At 36.9% G+C, this 24,714-nt stretch overlaps 1 pseudogene; it reads right to left on the bottom strand.

Annotated features, from left to right (window-relative positions):
• Positions 1–18,422: 18,422 nt before the first annotated feature.
• On the bottom strand, positions 18,423–24,467 carry LOC105490513 (uncharacterized; annotated as a pseudogene).
• Positions 24,468–24,714: the final 247 nt, after the last annotated feature.

Genomic DNA, 24,714 nt, shown 5'->3' with positions numbered 1-24,714 from the left:
GACCAATCTATAGTCAGGCTCCTGAATCTTCTCCTTGGCCCATATGTGTACTTTCTTGTAAAATCCAGTTTTTGCAAAGAACCCTTGTAGGTCAGTTTAGCAAAACCCCCCTACCCTTGACATCTGATCACTCTCAATATCTGAAATGACTACTCATTATCCACTATTCCCCAGGTGATGTCTTATCACCCTGGACTGTCTTCAGCAAGAATCCTATTAGGTCAGTTTAGCCAGAATTTCTCCTTCCTCCGTTATTTCCTGTCAGTAATTTTCCATTAACTTGAACCATCCTGCTTCTTGGCTATAAATTCCCACTTTTTAATACTATATTTGGAATTGAGCCCAGTCTCTCTCTCCCCCTGCAAAATCCCATTGCAGTGGTTTCCTATCTATTACAACGGTCACAAGTAAAGTCTCCTATACTCTATTTTAACAAGTGTCATTGAATAATTTTTTTTCTTTAATATAGGGCTCCCAGAGACAAAACTTTATATCTATTTCCTGCCTGAGAAATTAGAAAGCCCCTGTTTGTAACCTACTGAATACTGCAAGGTCTATGCGATCATCTGCTTCTGCAATATAATCACTACTAGCACAGTACAATAATTGATCAATCATGAATTCCGTAACCTAGATAATTAGCCTGAAGTAGAATCATGGCTAAAATGTCAAACTATACACTGACATTATTTGAATCAAAAAGGAAAAAATCAAAGATGAGCATCCACATTAATCCTTACTAAACTGATATTCACTTATTAAGTAAAACTTATGGAATTATCCATTTGTTGTCACAATTCTTTATTAGTAGGAAACCTAGCCATAGAATAGTTTTCTTGTATCTTACAATAAGAAGTTTTAACTCTTCTAGAAGCATACCAGGAGGGCTTACTCTATATGACTGAATGGGAAAATAGATTGGTATATGCCTAAATGACTTCATAAATAGGGAAGACATTTGCATTAATATTCTGTATGTATATTCTGATGAGAACCCTACTGTAAAGCTTTCAGGATTAGAAATGTGTCGTTCAATTTAACTGCATCAATACCACCTTGTGACACATGGGATATCCCAGTTTAAAATTCTTTAAGGCCTGTGGTTCTGTGTTTAAAGTTCCCTAATTTACTAATTCTTCTCCATGTTCAGCTATTCCAAGGAAGTGGGGGCCGGGGGCGTGGGGGGGGGAAATCACTTTGGCTTTTGATTGGTATAAAATAAGATTTTTATTATTGCAGATGCCAATCAGAATGATGAAGATAATTACTTTTTTGCTTTTTGCTACATGAAGTTTTAAAAAACAGCTTTATTGAAGAAAATAGCATAAAATAAACTGCACATCTTTGAAGTACAAAATTTGTTAAGTTTTGAAATATATATACACATGTGAAACCATCTCCAGAATCAGAATGGTGACCACACCATCACCCCCAAAATCTCCTCTTGTCCATTGGCAATCCTTTCCTCCCATGCGTCTTCCCTCTCCCCTTCCCCAAGCCACCCCTGGTTCACTTTCCGTCAATATATTAATTTGTATTTTCTTAAGTTTTGTGTAAATAGAACTATATGGTATGTAGTATTTATTGGCTGGCTTCTTTCACTCAGTAAAATTACTTTAAGATACATCCATGTTGTTGTGTGTATCAACAGTTCATTCCTTTTATTGTTGAGTAGTAATACATGGTACGAACATATCACAATTCGTTCACCCATTCACCTGTTGATGGACATCTAGGTTGTTTTGACTTTTTGGTTACTATAGACAAAGTTGCTATAAACATTCACATACATGTTTTTGTACGGATATATGCTTTCTTTTTTCTTGGGTAAATACCTAGAAATGGAATGGCTGAATAATACGTTAGCTATACCTTTAATTTTTAAAGAAATTTCCAAAGTGGTTGTGTCATTTTATATTCCTACCAGCAGGATATAAGAATTCCAGTTTGGCTGGGTGTGATGGCTCACACCTGTAATCCCAGCACTTTGGGAGGCTGAGGTGGACAGATCACGAGGTCAGGAGATCAAGACCATCCTGGCTAACACGGTGAAACCCTGTCTTTACTAAAAATACAAAAAAATTAGCCAGGCGTGGCAGCACGCGCCTGTAGTCCCAGCTAATTGGGAGGCTGAGGCAGGAGAATCTCTTGAACCTTGGAGGCAGAGGTTGCAATGAGCTGAGATCACGCCACTGCACTCCAGCTTGGGTGACAGAGTAAGACTCCATCTCAAAAAAAAAAAAAAGAATTCCAGTTTCTTCACATAATTATCAATATGCATAATTTTAATCGATGTGTAGTGACATTTCATTGTCATTTTAATTTGCAATACCCTTAATGACTAATGATGTTGAGCATCTTTTCACATGTGATTTTTTTTTTGTTTTTTGCTTTTGTTGCAATCCATGTATTTTCCTTGGTAAAGTGTCTATTTAAGCCTTTTGCCCACATTTTATTGAGTTGTTTGTTTCTTATTAGGTTTTGAGTGCTCTTTATATACCCTGCACACAAGTCTTTTATGATATGTATGCTTTGCAAATATTTTCTCCCAATCAGTAGCTTGACTTTTCAGCCTCTTAACAGTGTCTTTTGAAGAGCAAACGTTTTCATTTTTCACAAAGTCTTTTATATTTTTTCCTTTATGGTCTGTGCTTATTGTGTTGTATCTAAGCAAATGTTCCCTAACCAAAGGTCACAAAGGTCTTCTCCTGTTTTTTCTTTGAAAATCTTTATAGTATTAGCTTTGCATTTAGGTCTATGATACACTTTGAGTTAATTTTTGTGTATGTAAGGTGTGAAGTTTTATGGGGGGTTTTTTGCATATGGATAGCCACTTATTTCAGCAGCATTTGTTAAAAAGACAATGCTTTCTTCATTGAATTGCCCTTGAATATTGTCAAAAATCAGATATCCATATATTTAAGTCTATTTTGAACTCTATTCTGTTCCACTGACCTATTTGTCTATCTTGATGGCAGCACACGTTGTTTTGATTGCTGTAAAACTACACTATAAAACTACTAGAACTAATACATGAGTTCATCAAGATTGTGGGTTATGAGATCAATATACAAAAAATCTATTATATTTTTCTGTATTAGTAATGAATAATCAAAAATTAAAATTTCAAAAGCAATACTACTTATAATAGCACTTAGGAATCGAAAACACCTAGGAATACTTAGAGATAAATACTTAGGAATAAAGCTGACAAAAGATGTGTAAGACCTGTACACTGAAAGTTATTGCTGAGATAACTGAAAGAAGACCTGAATAAATGTTGAACAGAAGTGGTAATAGTGGACACTCTTGTCTTATTGCAGATCTTAAGGAATGTCTTAATACGTTTTGTGCTACTATAACAGAATACCACAGACTGAGTAATTGGTAATAAACAGAAATTTATTCGCTTATAGTTTTAGAAGCTGGAAGGTCCAAGATTGAGGAGCCAGTATCTCATAAGGACCCGTTTGGTAAGTCATTCCATGGCAGAAGGGTAAAGAGAGGCAGGAAAGAGCAAAACTCAAACTTGTAGTCTCAAGCCCTTTGATAATTGGCATTAATCCATTTATGAGGGTGGAGCCCTCATGACCTAAACACCTCCCATTAAGCCTTACCTCTCAACACCATTGCATTGGGGATTAAGTTTTTAACATATATTTTTGTGGGGTGAGGGCACCTTCAAACCATAGCAGGATAAAAACTTTCAGTCTTTCACCATTAAATATGATGCTACCTATATATTTTTCATAGTCGCTCTTTATCTAATGGATACAATTTTATTTAATTCCTATTTTGTCTAGATTTTTATGAGAAATGGATTTTGGAAGTTGTCAAATGACTTTCTGCATCTATTAAAATCGTGTGTGTGTGTGCGTGTGTGTGTACTAATTTGTTAGTATGATGGTTTTTGGTGTTAAATTAGTTCTCTATTACTGAGATAAGTCAAACTTTGTTGTGATGTAGTACCCTTTATATATATTGTTGGATTCAATATTCTGAAGTTTTGCTTAAAATTCTTGCCTCTAGATTCATGAGAGATATCAATCAGTAGTTTTCTTTTTTCCTGATGTTTTTGTAGGGTTTTGGTATCAAAGCAATACTGGCCTCATAGAATGAGTTGAGAACAGGTCTCTTATCTTCTAACTTCTGGAAGAATTTTTGTAAAATTATTCTTCCCGGTCGGGTGCGGTGGCTCACGCCTGTAATCCCAGCACTTTGGGAGGCCGAGGCAGGTGGATCAAGAGGTCAGGAGATCGAGACCATCCTGGCTACGATGAAACTCCGTCTCTACTAAAAATATAAAAAATTAGCCAGGCGTGGTGGCGGGTGCTTGTAGTCCCAGCTACTTGGGAGGCTGAGGCAGGAGAATGGCATGAACCTGGGAGGCGGAACTTGCAGTGAGCTGAGATCGTGCCACTGCCCTCCAGCCTGGGTGGGACTCCGTCACAAAAAAAAAAAAAAAAAAAAATTATTTTTCCCTAAATGTTGGGTAGAAATCACCATTAATCACGTTTTAATATAAAAACTAAAAATGAACAAGTATAAGAAACAAATTAAAGAATTTTAGTGATTTAATAGATGTTTAAATACAGCTATAACTTTTCTAAAATCTGTCCCTTGGGAGAACTAATTTTTGCTGTGTTTAATTTGGCTGAAAGGAATTTCTCCTTATCCGTATGTATTTTTAATAGATGCATTGACATAAAATATATATGGTGTAACATTTATCCATTTAAAATATACATTTCAGTGTTTTGTAGTATATCCACAGAGTCGAACAATCATAACCATAATCTAATTTTAGAATATTTTCATCAACTCCAGAAGAAACTCTGTACCTATTAACAGTCACTCCCATTAACACCTCTCCAATTCCTGGCAGCCATTAATCTACTTTCTGTCTCTATGGATTTGCCTGTTCTGGATATTTCATATAAATGGAATAATATATGTAGTCCTTTGTGACTGGCATCTTACACTTAGCATAATGTTTTCAAAGCTCATCCACACTGTATCTTATATTAGTACTCCATTCCTTTTTATTGCCTAATAATATTCCTTTGTAAGGACCACACACATTTTAAGAAAAATACTTTCAACTTATATTAGATATACTTATGCTGTAGGAAAATCTAAATTTTTCAGTTAAAAAATCTGCCATTTTCAGTCAAGATGGTGGGCTCATAAGGATACTAGGAACCTAATTACATTAATAATGGTGAATAAAATCTAATTTTTAAGCTAAAAACCATAACACAGATTACAGTGGCAATTGCACAACTCTGTGAACATACTAAAGGCTATTAAATTGTAACTTCAGCTGTGAGTTATATGAATTATATATCATTAAAGTTGTTTTTCATTAAAAACATATAACAGATACAAGCCTGTTCACCAAAGAGGGAATGGAAAGATACAGCAATGAGCAAGAGGCTGAAGCCACAGGCTTTTGGGGCTTTGGTACCAAAAACGTGGTACGGTGTTAGAAAGTGAACTCAAGTGGGACAAACAGAGTTTTTAAGCATCTACTTATGAGAAGTTTGGGAGCCTAGTTCACTAGGTGAAATGAGGAGTGGGAGTGGGAGAATTGAATTGGGCTTTCTTCTCTTCTCTGATAAATCTACCACTGCCCACGGATATAACCAATAACCAGCTGCCTGCTTGGGGTGGCAAGAAAGAGTAGTGACAGTTCTGCAGCAGGGAACGCAGTCAAGCTATGCACTGAAGTGGACCTGATATTCTTATAGAAAAAGATCTGTGAGCTGCCATAGATGAGTTGGGTCTAAACTGGGGACCCTGGGGGCCTGATGGCAGCAACCTCAAAACTGTAGATGTGGAATGGAAAGCACGAAAGATAGAAAAAAGATATCCCCACTCAAGGAAAACTTACAAAGTGAAATGTCAAGTATGTAAAAGAAATTTATGCCAGCACTTTGGGAGGCCGAAGCAGGTGGATAACCTGAGGTCAGGAGTTTGAGACCAGCCTGGCTAACATGGTGAAACCCTGTCTCCACTAAAAATACAAAACTAGCCAGGCATGGTGGTGGGCACCTGTAATCCCAGCTACTTGGGAGGCTGAGGCAGGAGAATCTCTTGAACCCAGGAGGCAGAGATTGCAGTGAGCCGAGATTGTGCCATTGCACTGCAGCCTGGGCAACAAGAGTGAAAACACCGTCTCAAAAAAAAAGAAAGAAAGAAAGATAGATAAAGGAAGAAATTTATGGTATGAAAGGTAGCTAATAAACTCAACAAGTGGGAGAATTCAACTTCCAAATAAATGGCAATAAGAGAGCACTCTGGAAAGATTTTGAAGATCTTTAAAGAGATACAGATTGGAATAACATATAAAAGAGCAGCATGCTTTGAAATAAAATTGGTCAGAAATGAATCAAGAATATAGATAAAGATGAGATCAACTATAAATTGAATAAAGTGGATGAAAATGGGAAAAAAGGAAGATAGGAATGAGAAATTTACCAATGCAGCATAGGAGCTACACATACCAAAAATAGATAATGGAGTGCTAACCTAAGTCTAACCTTAGCTCTGACCTTCCTAAATGATGGATTAATTTCCTCTGGCTACTGTAAGAAATTACCACAAACTTTGAGGTTTAAAACAAAAAAAAATATTATTTTCTCGAAGTTCTGGAGCCCAGAAGTTCAAAAAATCAAGGTATTGATAATGCCGTGCCTCCTCAAAGGCTCTAGGAGAGAATCTTGCCTTGCCTCTTCTAGTGTCTGGTGGCTTCCGGTGTCTTTGATCTATGGCCACATAACTCTAATATCTGCCTCCGTCTTCACATGTTCTTTTCCTTTTCTTCCTATGTTTGTCCTCTGTGTGTCTCTTATAAGGATACTTGTTATTGGATTTAGGGCCCACCCAGATAATCCAAGTTGATCTTTAAAGAGACTCTCCCTTTTTTTTTTTTCAAATAAGGTCATTCACAGATTCTGGGGATGAGCATATGGGTATATCTCCTTGGAGGCCACCATTCAACCCACTATAAGGGGAGACTAAAAGGAATAGCAGAGTGGCAATATTTTCAAAATAGTGACTTTTTTTTCAGAATTGAAGAAATACAAGAATTTTCACATAGAAAGTACACACCAAGAGGCAAAAAGGATAAATAAAAATGATTCAACATGTACACACATCACAGTGAAAATGAGGGACATTTAAGAGATTAATCTTAAAAGCTACCAGATAGACTAGACTATCTATAGATAAATGATTATACTGACAGCAAATTTTCATCAACTATACTATATGTCAGGAAACAATGAAATAAAATTGTGAAGGAAAAGGACTTCCAACATAAAATTTATCTTCATTTAAACTATCGTTCAAAAGTGATGATTGATTAATTTTCTATACATACAAATATAAAAGAACAGATTTGCACACAAATACTTGCTTTAAAAATAATTAAAACAGGTACTTCAGCAAGAAGAAAAATAAACCGAGAATTAGGAGGTAAGGTGGAAGAAGAAACATGAAATGAAAGAAAGTTGAGGTGAAAAATAAATCAGAAAATATGCTGCTAAATCTAATTATCTAATGACTGGAAATCACTAATTTTTGTGATTAAACAAAAAGTTGGAGAAGAAAAGACATAGTATGGAAAAAAGAAAAGTGGAAACAAAAAAATCTGGAGGATAAAAAGATGAGGAGAGAGAACGGAGAACGATGGGGAAGAAAGAAAATCGTCTTTGAAGGCAACATAGAAAAAAAAGTCCTACAAATGTGAAAAACATTTGGTTCAGTCATTTCACTTCTAGAAATTTATTCTAGGAAAATAATTAAGACATATGTAAAAATTTGGTTCCACAACGGTGGCCATTATTGGATAAAGATCTAACAAAAGAAAATTTAATAAATAAATTATGAAATATTAAGACAGTAAAATATTATGTAACACTTAATATTTTATGTAAATACTTGGCATGTGAATATTTTTCTGATACATTGTTAAGTAAAAGAAGACTGTTTACAAAACAATATTGACCATATGATCCCATTAAAAAATACATACACGTATGCATTGCAAAATATCTGAAAGTTTCCATGCCAATATAGTTAATACAGTTATCTCTGAATGGTGAGATTGTTTTTTAAATGTTAAACAATATGCTTAACAATCTGTATTTCTATTTTTACAATGAATATATGTTGCTTTTGTAATAATATTTATTTATGGGGAGCAATTCTTCTTAGAGGAAAGGGGGGTATATTAGTTTTCTATTGCTGTACAGCAAAATACCACAACTTTAGCAACTTAACAAAAATAACATTTATTTCTATGGGTCAGGAGTTTGGGCATGGATTAGTTGGGTTCTCTGATCATCATTTCATTAGGCTGAAAGCAAGGTGTTGGCCAGGGCTGAGGTCTCTTCTAAAGCTTTGTGCTCTCTTCCAAGATCATGTGGTTATATAGATAGCATTCGTTTTCTTGCAACTGTTAAACTCATGGTGACTGCCTTCAAGGTCAACAGAAATCATGCCTGCAGCTTCTGTTTGTCTCCTTTAAGGGCTAACTTGATTAGGTCAGACTCACCTAGGATAAACTCCCTTTTGTTTGACCCAAAGCAACTGATCAGGAACCTTAATGGCATCTGCAAAATCTCTTTTGCCATCATAACCCCAAGCCCCACCCATTATCAAGGGGAGAGTATTTAATCCCCTAAGATTCTGCTCTCTTCTTTCCTAACTGAATAAACTGGAAAATGTTAATTCTTCTTCACAGTTCATTATTTAAAATGTGCTTCTGTAACGAACCTCTAGGAGATGTCTTTTTTTCATTCCATAATTTCACCTCCCAGTTTGGTGTGGGGAACCTAGCTATTTCAATACAAGCATGGTATTTATTTATTTATTTATTTATTTATTTATTTATTTATTTATGCAGGCTAAAAGCTGAATTGCCAAAAGAAATAAATCAAATACAGCCTTTTGAAAATTAAACCTATTATGCTAAGCTGATGTATTCTCAGAGAGGAAAAGAGCAAAGCACTTGGAACTAATGGAATTGGCTGAGCACCTGGATTTTTAAAAGGCCATGGACCATTTCCTGGCTGACCCTCGCATAGCAGTAAATTGTAGTGGCATCTGAGTAATACAGACACATATCCTTGACATATACTAGTCATAATCATAACGTTTTAGGTAGTATTTATTATGATTTTTTTCAGCTTGAAATGTGCAGAACACATACTCAGAAATGAAATGAAATATTGGATAATTTTTTCAAAATTGATTGGGTTAGTAGAAGGTAACCAGAATGTTCCCTAGCAACAATAACATTAGCTGATTTATGAACATTAGCAGATTTACGAACATTAGCATTAGCCAGCAGAATCAGACAAAGCAGCCTTGACAAAATTTAAGCTGACAGGAATGCCATATTGTTGAACACCAACTTATTAGGACCAAGAAAACAAAAGGTTCAACCAATCATCCCTTTAATTTAGGCAGTTGTTACACAAGGCTTTTCTATTATTTTCTTTCTTTATTAGTAACTTACAACTTGGACCTGGGAACTTAATTATATCTTAGACTTTATTAATTTTCAAAGAAGTCTAGAAGTGTTTTGAAAACACTTATCCACAGAAATTATTAGGATGCTTGAACCTTTCATTTTTCATTGTTAAACGAAAGTGCCTGATGAAATTTTGGATAGTATTTACAAAGCTGCTTTGCTGTCCTGTGGATAGAGATGCTTATGTGTATTGATATCAAATCATGGTCAAATTAGCCAAATTAAAAATAGTTCGTTTTCGTGCACAACTCACATACACGTGGGAGTGCTCAGTTATGAGTACCTGAAAGGGATGGTTAGAATCTGTGGCTTACATATCTCACTTAGTAGGGGAAAGGGAGAAGTGAAAGGGCTTCTATGGGAAGAACAAATAGATTTATTTAGGAAAGATAAATAGGCTTCCAGAGAAAAAAGTAGGAGATAAGAAAGTTTGTGATAATGTGTGTCTATGCAGGTACAAATGGTCTTACTATCTCCTTCATATCCATGAAACTCCCCAAGAGAGAGGATTTATGGTAGGTTTAATCTTAGTTTCTCTCCTGGTAATGGAAACCACCCCAAGGAGGGAATTTATGGCAGTTTTCATTTCTCAGAAATTTCTTCATCATGTAAGAAAAGCTCTAAGAAGGCTTCTTTCTGTATCTATTGAATCTCAAGTGTCTTCAGCATAAAATAACCTTTATAACAACTCTGGGGTTCTCAGTGAAAGTGATTCTGGAATGGAGTGTGTTCAGGCATTAAAAGTCAGAGCACTACCAATTATACCTCAATAAAGCTGTGGGGAAATGTCAAAGAAGGTATTTTCACTCTAAAGGAGTTAGACAAATAGAGCAAGAATGTATACAAATAATTGGGCAAAGCACGTTGTGTATCAGATACTCATGAAAACTGAAGGCAACATTTTTTTTATTGTCCCTCTGTTCAATAATAGTGATACCAGGCACACTTTCCTATCCTTGAACTGGGACCAGGCATTGAAATTTAGCTACTCACCTCAGGAATACTTGCTTTTGGAAGGGAAAATAGTATGATCATCAAGATTCACTTCAAGATACTCATTATTGCTGTGTTCGACAATCCCAGGCTATTATATCATAAACTCTATCCAATATATATCAGATCCCTGCCTTTACGTCACCAAGAAATCACCCATTCCAGGCCTGAAACCCCCAAACACCCTAAAAAACCCTGTTTCTAATTTATCCATTTTGAGTTAATGCTTAGACCATCAAGGTAGTGTTCTCTCCTACCAGAGTAAGTCTAACAAACTTAGCATTGCTTGTGCAATAAGTTTTTCTGGTATCTGTCAAAATTGTGAAATATTGAAAAATAAGCAAAAGATTGCTAGATGTCCTTTGAAAGCAATGCTAGATATTGTGTAGGGGACCTTTAGGGATTATCTGTCTCTACTAAAACCTACACTTTTTACTCTCTTTGAGCTATTTTATAATACTGTATGTTATAAAAACCGACAATAATGCAAATTATTATATTTTATAAAGTGATTTTCTTTTTTATTTTTGTTTTAGATTCAGGGAATACCCGGGCATGTTTGTTACATGGATATATTGCATAATGGTAGGAATCGTGCTTCTGGTGTATCTTTCACCCAAATATTAAGCATCATATCCAATAGGTAATTTTTTAACCCTTATCCCCCTCACTCTCCCCTTTTTTAGTCCCCCGTGTCTATTATTTCCAACTTTGTATCCACGTGTATCCACTGTTTAGCAAGATGCAAATGAATTTTTCTGGCTGAGGATACAATTGATTGAAGAGATGATTCCAAACATATATATATAAGTGTATACATATATGTATATATATACATACATATATGTACATATACACATACATATATATGTATATGTGTATATATGTGTGTATATGTATATATATGTACATATATATGTATGTACTTGGGCTTGGGCTTGATTTTGAATCATTGCTCTAACACAAGCACTACTGTCACTTTCATCCAATTTAGTTATCAGTGAGAAATCCCTGCCTTACGACTTCTAGTTTCTTGCTCTCCTGTTCAATAATCCTATCCCCATAGCTCACGCTCAGTTAGTTAGCTAGTTGATTATTTTCTGTCTCAAGGTGGGAACATTCCTTTTCATTTCATACCCTTTCCTCACCACCCCTTATTGAACAGATGAAGTTATCTATTGGGCAGCCATTGATCTCACTCCTCGGTATACAAAAAAAAGAATGACAACTAGATTTGAATTCAGAAGAGCTATGTTTATGTCTATATATTTTTTTCCATGTTGCCTTACATAATAAATTTAACATATTTGGACTATTTTCTTTGTTTATATAATAGTGATAACAGAGTCTTCCTCACACTTTTGCTGACATTAAATACAATATATGAGAATGCTGACATTAAATACAACATGTGACATTAAATGCAATATCTGAGTAATTAGTAAATTTTGATGTTACTTTGTCCCCATTTTTTTAAAAGTTTGAATGGGAAATATTAGCAGCTTCTGAAGGCAGGGGCTAAATAATGGATCTTTCTGAGATGGAGAAAATTTAAGGATTAAAGACATATTTTAACCAGTTAGCTTTTCTTCACTCTAGCAACATCAATTTTCTACCTTCTGGAAAGATTGTTTATTTGCATTTATAGTTAGAACTTTGGTGAAAATTGTAAGTAATATTAATAAATACAGATTGATTACATGCATCTAAACAACTCTAAGGAACTTGTTCAGGGTCAAAATGCCAGTGTTGTACATATAGTATACCAGTATCTCAATTTATCTACACAAATTGAAGCTGGGGTATGACCTGTTGGGTCAACAAGATAAGACTGAGTCTAATAACTGCAGGAAGACTCGCAAACTAAAAGGAAAGAAGCTAATAAAGGGCCAAATATCTACACGCTGGTCAGGATAAAGACGGCCACGTTCAGTTCTTCTGAATAGTAGTTGTTTTCCTTATGGGTAAAAATCTAATGTCCTTCTACTAAACCATGAGCTTTAATTTCTAGGATTTTACACAGAACAGGTTGTTGCTTCAAAAAGCCTTTGTGAAAGAATATGTCAGCTCCCTACTTGCATTTTATTTTCTGCAAAGTATTAAAAAGCACCACGGACATCTCTATAGCTAACGCTGGGAACATTAATGAGAACCTGCTAATATTTCTGAGGTTTCCGTAGCAAAGCCCAATACAAATAGTATTTCATTGTATTCAATATTTCTTCGTACCACTTAGAATTTGTTCCCAGACAGGGGTGGGGGGTGGGGGCGGGCGGGTGGTTCACGCCTGTAAACCCAGCAGTTTGGGGGGCGTAGGCAGGAGAATCGCTTGAGCCCAGAAGGTCACGACCAGCTCAGGCAAGATGGTGAGACCTCGTCTCTACAAAAAAATTTTTTAAAATTTAGCCAGGCATGTTGTCGCGCGCCTGTAGTTCCAGCTACTCAGGCGTCTGTGGTGGGAGGATCCCTTGAGCTCAGGAATTTGAGGCGGCAGTGAGCTACAATCGTGCCACTGCACTCCAGCCTGGGCGACAGAGTGAGACCCCGTCTCTAGAAAACAACAACAACGACAACAAAATAAAGTTTGCAACCAGATTAAATGAGAAATGAGGATTCAGGACTTGAGGACTTGGATATTTTGCACAGCTTTGTAAAGTGTACACAAATGTGAAATTACGAGAGAGACACTTTTCTCCATTCCTGTTCTTCAAATTGAACTTTCACAAAAACCTGTCCCAAATCTATAACAAAATGCTGAATTCAGACTTTTTGTACGTATAATATAAATAAAAATACATTACATGGTTTTCTAAAGTCTGGTGTGCGATATGTATATACTTAACTGATTATTTTTCTGCATAAGTGAAATTGGCAAAGTCCTCTATTCAAAGCAATTCATTAATTTCACGATATTTTATTATTTTATTATTATTATTATTATTATTATTATTATTATTATTATTTTAGGGCCGGGCGTGGTGGCTCACACCTGTAATCCCAGCACTTTGGGAGACCGAGGTGGGTAGATCACTTGAGGTCAAGAGTTCAAGGCCAGTCTGGCTAACATGGTGGAATCCCGTCTCTACTAAAAATAAAAAAATTAGCCGGGCGTGGTGGTGCGCGCCTGTAGTCCCAGCTACTCTGGAGGCTGAAACAGGAGAATCGCTTGAATCGGGGAGGCAGGGAGGTGGAGGTTGCAGTGAGCTGAGATCACACCACTGCACTGCAGCCTGGGCGACAGAGCGAGACTATGATTAAATATATATATATATATATTTATTTATTTATATATTATTGTTATTTGAGACGGAGTCTCGCTCTGTCGCCAAAGCTGGAGTGCTCTGTCGCCCAGGCTGCAGTGCAGTGATGCTATCTTGGCTCACCTGCAACCCCCACCCTCCCTCTCGGGTTCAAGCGATTCTCCTGTCTCAGCCACCCGAGTAGCTGGGATTACAGGCCCCCGCCACCGCACCTGACTAATTTTTGTATTTTTAGTAGAGCCGAGTTTTCGCCATGTTGGCCAGGCTGGTCTCAAACTCCTAACCTCAAGTGATCCGCCCGCCTCCGCCTCCCAAAGTGCTGGGATTATAGGCGTGAGCCACCGCGCCCGGCCTTCATAACATTTTTTCCACAAATAAAATTACATTGTTCCTGAAACAATACACTATTTTGCATAGTCAAGCAGTTTTGCATTTTACTAGAATTTATAAAAACGTTGTCAATGTTTATAATGTATCTTCTACAGGGTTTCAACAATGTTACATGATTTTGCAGTGCACAATTTGTGGCAGTGAGAAAAGTTCAGTGTAAAAACATTGTAGCTAAAATAGAGCCAAAGAAACATTAGTAACAGAGATAGATGCCTTGAGAAGAATGATTCCATACTATGTTAACACGGAGCTACGCCAATTTAATTTTGATGGCAATTACTAAAAATGATATGAGTGAGTTTGGTATAAGAGTCACAGTCATTTAAAAATCTCTGAATATTTGTAGTAACCACCAGAAAAATGATAGGCAATAGTTTAATCATGCGTTTACTATCCCTTAGGTCACAGTCAATATCCTTGATCAGAATAAAATTGGTTAACATGATTTCTTGGTTAAGGAAATCCCCATTTGGGAAAATAGGCCCAACAGGGAAATGAAATGAAGGTCAACTGAGGTCCAATTCAGTATTGTTAAGTTGCTATTTTCACTCCTCCAACAATTTACTATTGAGCTGTCAGTCATTAACGCTAGGGGTTACATCTTACCTATCTGAAATTTTGGCTACCAATATAAGGTTATTTTCAGGACCACTGAGAAGGACCTTCAGACCAGAGGTTTCCAAATTAGACATGTACATCCCAGGACATGAACAAGACCATGAAGTATGAGAAGGAAAACAGAAAAACTGTTATTTATATTTTTTATTTCTTTTGTTTTTATTTTTTTACTTTGTTTTATTTTTTAACTTTTATTTTTGGTTCAGGGGTACATGTGCAAGTTTGTTATACAGGCGGACATGTGTCACAGGGGTTTATTTCTTAAAATTGCTTTGTCAAGTTACAATTTATGTACCATAACATTCACTGGCTTAAAGTGTGAAAGCCAGTGGTTTTTAGTATATTCAGATTTGTCCAACTATCATTATAATCTAATTTTAGAACATTTTCATTACTCCACAGATATCTCATTTCTATAAGCAGTCACCCCCATCCCTCCTTTACCTGATCTCCAGGCAACCACTAATTTACTCTTTCTCTATATATAGATTTTCCTATTCTGGACATTTTATATAAGTGGAATCATATAATTAGTTTTTATGATGGACTCTTTCACTTAGCAGACCGTTTTCAAGTTTCATCCATGTTGTAGCGTATATCACTACTTCATTGTTTCAATGCCAAAAATATTTAATTGCATGGATATACCACATTTTGATTATCCATTTATCAGCTGATGAAAGCTTGGATTGTTTCCATTTTGGGGTAGTATGGTTAATGCTGCTATGAGCATTGATGCAAAAAGTCTTTGTTAGTACAAATGTTTTCAATTCTCTTGAGCATACATCCTCAAACAACATGGGGTTTAAGAGTGCTGACCCCCTGAACAGTCAAAAATCTACAAATAACTTTCAACTCCCTGAAAACTTGACTACTAATAGCCTATTGTTGAGGAAGCCTTGCTGAGAACTGTTGATTAACACAAACTTTCTATGTGATATATATTATATACTGTATTATTACAATAAAGTAAGCTGGAAAAAGAATGTTATTGAGAAAATTATAAGGGAGAAAAAATATATTTGCTATCATTAAGTGGAAGTAGATTATCATAAAGGTCTTCATCCTCATCATCTTCACATGAGTAAGCTGAGGAGGAAGACAAGGAAGAAGAGGGGTTGATCTTCATGTCTTGGAGTGGCAGAGTTGGAAGAGGTAAAGAGGAGGTGGAGGAGCAAGAACATTCATTGAAACTTTTATTGAAAAAAAATCTGCATATAAGTAGGCTTGTGCAGTTCAAACTGATGTTGTTCAAGGGTCAACTGTACACCTTAGGAGTAAAATTTCTGAACCACAGGGTAACTCTGTGTTTAACCATTTGAGGAACTACCAGACTATTTTCCATAACAACTGTACCGCTTTACATTTCTACCAAGAATGTATGAGGGTTTACATCTCTTCACATTCTCACCAACACTTGTTATTTTCCATTTATTTGATTATATCCACCTAATACGTGCACAGTGGTATCACATTGTGAGTTTGATTGATATTCCTCTGATGACTAAAGATGTTGAGAACTTTTTCATGTGTTTATTAGCCATTTATATGTCTTTTTTTTTTTTTTTTTTTTGAGACGGAGTCTCGCTCTGTCGCCCAGGCTGGGGTGCAGTGGCCAGATCTCAGCTCACTACAAGCTCCGCCTCCCGGGTTCCCGCCATTCTCCTGCCTCAGCCTCCTGAGTAGCTGGGACTACAGGCACCCGCCACCTCGCCCGGCTAGTTTTTTGTACTTTTTAGTAGAGACGGGGTTTCACCGTGTTAGCCAGGATGGTCTTGATCTCCTCACCTCGTGATCCGCCCGTCTCGGCCTCCCAAAGTGCTGGGATTTATATGTCTTATTTGAAGAAATATCTATCCAAATTCTTTGGACATTAAAAAGTGTATACTTTGGCCAGGTGCGATGGCTAAAGCCTATAATCCCAGAACTTTGGGAGGCCAAGGTGGGCGGATCACCTAAGGTCAGGAGTTCAAGACCAGCCTGGCCAACATGGTGAAACCCCTTCTCTACTAAAAATACACAAATTAGCCAGGCGTGGTGGCAGGCGCCTGTAATCCCAGCTACCCTGGAGGCTGAGGCAGGAGAATCTCTTGAACCCAGGAGGCGGAGGTTGCAGTGCGCCAAGATTGCGCCATTGCACTCCAGCCTGGGTGACAGAGCAAGCTTCCATTAAATAATAAAAAAAGTACATACTTCATTATTATTTTTACTATTTTATTTCTTAATTGGCACATAAAATTGTATGTATTTATTATGTACAAAATGATGTTTTTTGCTTTTGTCTTTTTTTTTTTTTGAGACAGAGTCTTGCTTTTGTCTTTTGAGACAGAGTCTTGCTCTGTCACCCAGGCTGGAGTGCAGTGGAGCGATTTTAGCTCACTGCAACCTCTGCCTCCAGGGTTCAAGCGATTCTCCTGCCTCAGCCTCCCGATTAGCTGGGACTAAAGGCACTTGCCACCACGCCCGGCTAATTTTTGTATTTTTAGTAGAGACGGGGTTTCACCATGTTGGCCAGGCTGGTCTTGAACTCCTGACCTCAGGTGATCCACCCACCTCGGCTCCCAAAGTGCTGGGATTACAGGCATGAGCCACCATGCCTGGCCGAAAATAATGTTTTGAAGTTTATATACCCTATGGAGTGACTAAATCTAGCTAATTAACATACTCATTACCTTACATAGTAGTACTTTTTGTGGCAAGAACATTTGACATTCACTCTCTTAGCATTTTTCAAGAATATAACATATTATTGTTAACTATATTCACCATGTTGTACAATAGATCTTTTGAACTTACTTCTCCTGACAATTTTGTGTTCATTGACCAACATCATCCCAGCTCCCTCCCGCAACCACCCTGACTCTGGTAACAACCATTGTACTTTCTAGTTCTATGAGATCAACTTTTTTAGATACTTCATTTGAGTACAATCATGTGGTATTTGTCTTTCTGTGTCTGGTTTATTTCACTTAACAAAATTTCCTCCAAGTTCATCCATGTTACTGTAAATGACAGGATTATCTTATTTTTAATGGCTGAATAGTATTCCATTGTGTATATATTCCATATATCCATTCATCTGTTGATAGACAATTAAGTTGATTCCATATCTTGGCTATTGTGAATAATCCTGCAATAAACATTGGAGTGAGTATTCTCTTTTCATGATCTTGTTTCCAATTCCTTTGGCTATATAGGCAGAAGTGGAATTGGCAGATCATATTGTAGCTCTATTTTTAATTTTGGGGGGAATCTCTGTACTGTTTTTTATCATGGCTGCACTAAATTTACATAACCACCCACAGTTTGCAATGGTTCTCTTTTTTCCACATAGTCGCCAACATTTATCTTTTGTCTTTCTGATAGCAGCTATTCTAACAAGTCTTAGGTGATATCTCATTGTGGTTTTAATTTGCATATCCCTGATGATTAGTGATGTTGAACATTTTTTCATATACCTGTTGACCTATTTGCCTGTGTTCTCTTGAGATATATGTATTCAGGCCCTTTCTCCGTTTTTAAAAATTTATTTATTTATTTATTTATTTGTTTATTTATTTATTTTTATTTTTTGGCCTTCCCGATTTTATTTGGGGCACATCTGGGCGAGGGCCCTGCATCTAGAAGAAGGTGTTGGGCCTCTTGGTGGTGAAGCGTGGCTTGTGCTGACGGCGCAGGACCCGGTGGGGCAGCGGGAACTTGACCTTGGAGTCGTGGAACTGCTTAAAGGACGGCGGCTGCACTTGCCGGCTGCGATCTTCCTCCACCTTCATGATCTGGATGGAGTGGGCCTGGTCGCAGTGCCGGGCGCTCAAGACTCGGTAGCACTGGGTGACAGCGCCCGCGGTGGTCAGGTGCTGGTATTCCCGATAAAGGTTGTGGGTGCGGCTCAGGGAGTCACAGCGCAGCCAGATGGGGAAGTACTTCACCCGCAGAGGGGACTTCTCAAACACCCGCCCAGAGTAGGCAATCTCCCCTGAAAACTTCTTCATCTTGTTTAATTGAGATACGAAGTACCAGAAGCTGGACTTTGAGACGACATGATTAGGTGCAAAGATTCGCATGAGGTAGAGGGGCGGTGTGTGGTATTTGGGGGTGGGCGGGTAGGACCCACTACCTTATACTCTCCTAGTGTGCCCTATGCCTTCAGGGAGGCCTCTCCGAACTCGCCTCCACCCGCGAAAGAGCTTTCCTCGTTTTAAAATCAGATTATTTGTTTTCCTGCTATTGAGCTGTTTTAGTCCCTTTATATTTTGGGTATTAATTCCTTATCAGATATATACTTTGCAAATATTTTCTCCCATTATGTAGGTTGTCTCTTCACTCCGTTGATTGTTTACTTTACTGTGCAGAAGTTTTTCAGTTTGGTGTAATCCCATGTGTCTATTTTTGCCTTTTTTTTTTTGCCTGTACTTTGGGTTCATATCCAGAATTCATTGCCCAGACCAATGAATCCTGCTTCAATGTCATAGAGCTTTTCTGCTAAGTGTTCTTCTAGTAGTTTGATAGTTTGAGGTCTTACAATTAAGTCTTTAATTCAATTTGAGTTGGTTTTTGTATAATGTGTGAGATAGGGTCTATTTTCATACATGTGGATATTCAGTTTTCAAATACATTTATTGGCAAGACTATTCTTTTCCCATTGTGTATTCTTGGCACCTTGGTCAAAAATCAGTTCCTTTGCCCATTTTTAGATTGGAGTATTTGTCTTTTTGTTGTTGAGATTTAAGAGTTCTTTGTATATTCCAGCTAGCAGTTTCTTGTATTAAGATTTTTTTTTCATCTTGTTTTACAACTTCTAATTTTTATCATGTTTTACAATGAACATAGTAGTACAGTAATTAATGTATATTACCTATAACTAAATTTGGGGGGGTTGCTCCAGGTTAGGAGCCTGCAATTAAAAGTCTAGAGACCTCTGCTTTAGACCAAAATTATTTTTTTCCTCTCTCATCTGTTTGGTGTTTGTGAGAAGGCGAAGCTGAGTATGCTAAAGACAAACTTCAGCTCTTACTTCTTGTAGCTACTGGCCTATTGATCTGTACCTGGCAAAGGAAAAGTATTTTATGTTATGCTAAACAATTAACACATATTGCTTAGGAAACCCTAAATATGACAAACAAGGAAGGGTGGTTAAAATGTAAGTACTTACTATGTAAAAAAAAAAAAAAAAAGCCTAGCACATAATGACTGCTTCAATAAATACTAGCCTAGGTAAACATCATCATTATTTTTATTCTACTGATTAGGAGATAAATAGTCATGTTAAGTAATGTTGAGTAACACAGCTAATGAATTGTAAAACTGGGATCTGAATTCAGGTCTGACTGCAAAGCCCATTTTTTTCCATGGGACACTGCGTATTAGTCAAACTACAGGTCAGATTTCTGCAGTGAGTGGGAAGTTGGACTAGATGACTTCTCTTCCAATTCTGAGACATTATGAAAACATTTGATGTAAAGAAATCCCTATCTCTACTAAACATACAAAAAATTAGCTGGGAATGGTGGCAGGCGCCTGTAATTCCAGCTACTCAGGAGGCTCGGGCAGGAGAATCACTTGAACTCGGGAGGCGGAGGTTGCAGTGAGCTGAAATCATGCCACTGTACTCCAGCCTGGGGAACAGAGAGAGATTCAATCTCAAAAAAAAAAAAGTATAATAATAATAATAATAAACTGGGCAAAGGACATGAACAGACACTTTTCAAAAGAAGACGTACATGTGGACAACAAGCATATGAAAAAAAGCTCAATATCACTGATGATTAGAAAAATGCAAATCAAAACCACAATAAGATACCACCTCACACCAGTCAGAATGACTATTGAAACGTCAAAAAATAACAGATGGTGGTGAGGTTGGGAAGAAAAGGAAACTTACACTGTTGGTGGGAGTGTAAATTAGTTCCACTATGTGCAAAGCAGTATGGTGATGCCTCAAAGAGCTAAAAGCAGAATTACCATTTGACCCAGCAACCCCATTACTGGGTATATACCCAGAGGAATATAAATCATTCATTCTACCATAAAGACACATGCACACAAATGTTCATTGCAGTACTATTCACAATAGTAAAGACATGTAATCAACCTAAATTCCCATCAATGACAACCTGGATAAAGAAAATGTGGTGCATATACACTGTGGAATACTACGCAGCCATGAAAAAGAATGAGATCATGTCTTTTGCGGGAACACAAATGGAGCTGGAGGCTATTACCTTTAGCAAACTAACACAGGAACAGAAAACGAAATATCGCATGTTCTCACTTATAAGTGGGAGCTAAATGACGAGAAGTTATGAATACAAGAAAGGAAACAACAGACACTGGGGTCTACCTGAAGCTGGAGGGTGAGAAGAGGGAAAGGAGCAGAAAAGATAGCTATTGGGTACTGGGCTTAATAACTGGGTGATGAAATAATCTGTATAACAAATTCCCACGACACAAATTTACCTATGTAATAAACCTTCACATGTGCCTGCAAACCTAAAATAGGAGTTTTTCTCTTTTTTTAAAGAAAAAAAAACCACTAACTGCCCGTAGATTCCCCATACCCAGAGTGACACTTGCGGGATGCTCTGTTTCCTGTATCAGAAATAGCCCTTTAGCTCCTGGCTCCTCTCCAAGGAATCTACTCCAGTGGGACTCTTTATTCACTGCCTCTTACCACACCTTGTCTTCTCCCCAACCCATGCCTTTCTTGATGCTTTCTGCCAACTCTCTGCCTGCCCATGCACCTTCACATCCTGCCATGCCTTGAACACTAGGTACAGACGCACTACCTCCCCAGGGCTTTCCCTGCCCACTTCCCTCAGGATCTTACCTGCTTCTGGATCCACAGTCTCTTCCTGGCTTGTTTCCTGATGCATTCTAACCTTTCCAGCTGAAACATAAATGCCCAGAGAGCATAGACATATTACTGTGGTCAGAATGTTGATATTTCCTCAAAACTCATATGTTGAAACTTCATCATCACTGTGATAGTATTAAGAGATGGAATCTTTGGGAGATGATTAGATCATGAGGGCTCATGAATATAAGAGGGCTCTTATAAAAGAGACTTGCAGGATCCCCTTTTCCCTGCTGCCATGTGGGACACATAGAAGGAGCCATCTATGAGGTACAGGCTCTTACCAGAAAATGACAATCTGCTGTTGCCTTGATTTTGGACTTCCCAGCTTCCAGAATTGTGAGTAATAAATTTCTGATGTTTCTAAATGTTTTAAAGTAGATTTAATAAATAAATGTAATATACTTCTATTTTAATGAAGAACCCATATTCCATGTCCAAGTGAATGAGATGAATGGATTATGGCATGAAGGTTAATTCATTTCAGCCAACTAATTTTTACAAACCACCATACAAATAATTAAGCTATTGTCATCAGCATGAATTAAATGGCCTTGTTTTTGTTTGTTTGTTTTTATTATATATATATAGCCTTGTTGATGTCCATTTAAATCATAACATGTAAGCCTTGCCAATAGTCTAAGGGCTATAGATTATATTACCATTCAAATTATGTCATGAGCAGTAAGTCCATTTTATACAGCTAGCAAACTAAATGAGAGGGAATAAGAGTATAAGAGTGCGTTATTCTTTATGAAATAAAGCTCATTCAATTTTACCCAATAGCAGAAAACAGATATTAAAACACTCCCAATTTAGTGAAACAAAATCAAGACATAAAGTTGAATGAGCTATTTCATGTACTCGATGCTTTACTTGCTTCCAATATAGTTTATCTTTCCCTTAAATGCCATGATTTTAATTCACTGACTGATGCATACTTCCCCTGGCAAAGGTATTGGGAAATGTATAATAATTGGTGTTCTACAAGATATAAGATTTCTGTTGGGAATTATTTCTTTATAGATGAAGATTATTTTCCACTGAGAGATTTATACCATAATTAGAAAAATGGTGGTCTAAGCCCTAGTGGAAATATCATATTTTAATTGGTATTCATTTGTTTCACACAAGCCCATGGAGAAAACTAGGAGCTCCTTTTTATTGATGTTAAATTGTTAACTGTGAAATCAACTAAATTGCGTTCTCACTTAAATATCTGAAATGACTAGCCCATTTAATTACTTTTTAAAACAATAGTATCTTCCATTAGCTGAACAATCCTTCATACCAAAAATTTTAAAACCCTTTACACAAAAATATAGGCTCAGGTAAACTTGGAAAGGCAGTAAAATATTTTAAGTATGCTTAAAATTATTGTATTTTAGGAAAACCCAGAGATTTTACAAATATCTCAAGCTGAAATAATATATTTCATAATTTGAGAGTTTATTTACAGATATATTTGATTCAATGTCAGATGAGCCAGGGTCAAAGCCTGCTAATGGCAGTAAGACTAAGCTTGAACTGCTCATTTATAAGCTAAAAATGAAAGCATTTGCTGTTTATCCACTTCCTTCCCTTTCATGATAGGACAAAACCATATTTCAAATTAATTCAGATGATATTTCCTGAGTACAATTTGCATGATGACTTGAAACTTTAGGGCAGTCAAGGTAACATTCAGCCTACTTGTCTTCATATACCACCCAAATATCCTGGAAAACCCAAAATTTCGTCATTCAAACTCCAACTGATCCTTGAACAACATAATTTTGAATTACACAGGTTCACTTACACGTGGATTTTTTTCCCACAGAAGTTACACTGAGAGTTCCTGCCTCTCCTGCCTCCCTCCCCTTCCACCTCCTCCACTTCTTACAACTCTGCCACCCATGAGATAGCAAAACCAACCTCTCTTCTTCCTTCTTCTCTTCAGCCTACTCACAAGAAGATGGCAAAGATGAAGACTTTGTCAATGATCCACTTCCACTTAATGAACAGTAAATATGTTTAATCTGTCTGATAATTTTAATATTCTTTTCTCTAGTTTACTTTATTGTAAGAATACCATATATAATACATACAACATATAAAATTTGTGTTTATCGACTGTTATCAGTAAGGCTTCCTGTCAACAGTAGGGTATTAGCAGTTAAATTTTGGAGAAGTCATAAGTTATTTGCAGATTTTAAACTGTATGTGTAGGGGTCAGAGTTCTTAACCTTCACATTGTTCAAGGTAAATATAAACTGAACAAATACAAAGTCAATTGTACATATTCTAAATTATATGTTACATATGAAAGTAACAAAAAAAGTATTTGTCACAACATGGTTCCATTTCTTTAATTGAAACATATTATTACATAAAAATACTTTTCAACATTTTGGCATTGTCAATACTGGCTAAACTTTTATTGATCAAATGTGCTAATTTCTAGTAAGAACTATAAAATGCAAGTTATATTTCATGGGTCTAATGACATTCTGCTATAGTTTGGGTATTTGATCCTCCAAATCTCATGCTGAACTTTGATCCCCAGTGTTGGAGGAGGGGCCTAATGGGGGTTTTCGGGCCATGGGGCAGATCATGAATGGCTTAGTTCAGTCTTCTGAGTAATGAGTGAGTTTTTACTCCATTAGTTCCAGTGAGAGCTGGTTGTTGATTGTTAAACAGAGTCTGGCACCTGCTTCTTCTCTCCTGCCTCTGCTCTCACCATGTGATCTCTGCACAGGCTGAATTCCCCTTTACCTTCTGCCATGAGTGGAAGCAGCCTGAGGACCTCACCAAAGGCAGATTCTGGTGCCATGCTCCTCGTCCAATCTGCAGAACTATGAGCCAAATAAACCCTTTTTCTTTATAAATTACCCAGCCTTTGGTATTCCTTCATAGCAACATGAACCAACTATGACATATTCCAGATAGGTAACTGATAAATTATATTCATACCACAGAGATGGAGGCACTATGGCACATTGTAGGTAAGTGATTGGATCCTTGAAGATAAATAAATTCAGCAGAAGAATTAGCAATATTTTTACATTTTTATAATTTTG

The sequence above is a fragment of the Macaca nemestrina genome, chromosome X (genome assembly GCF_043159975.1).
Source record: "Macaca nemestrina isolate mMacNem1 chromosome X, mMacNem.hap1, whole genome shotgun sequence".
Lineage (NCBI taxonomy): Eukaryota > Metazoa > Chordata > Mammalia > Primates > Cercopithecidae > Macaca > Macaca nemestrina.
This window is presented reverse-complemented; position numbering and strand designations above follow the sequence as displayed.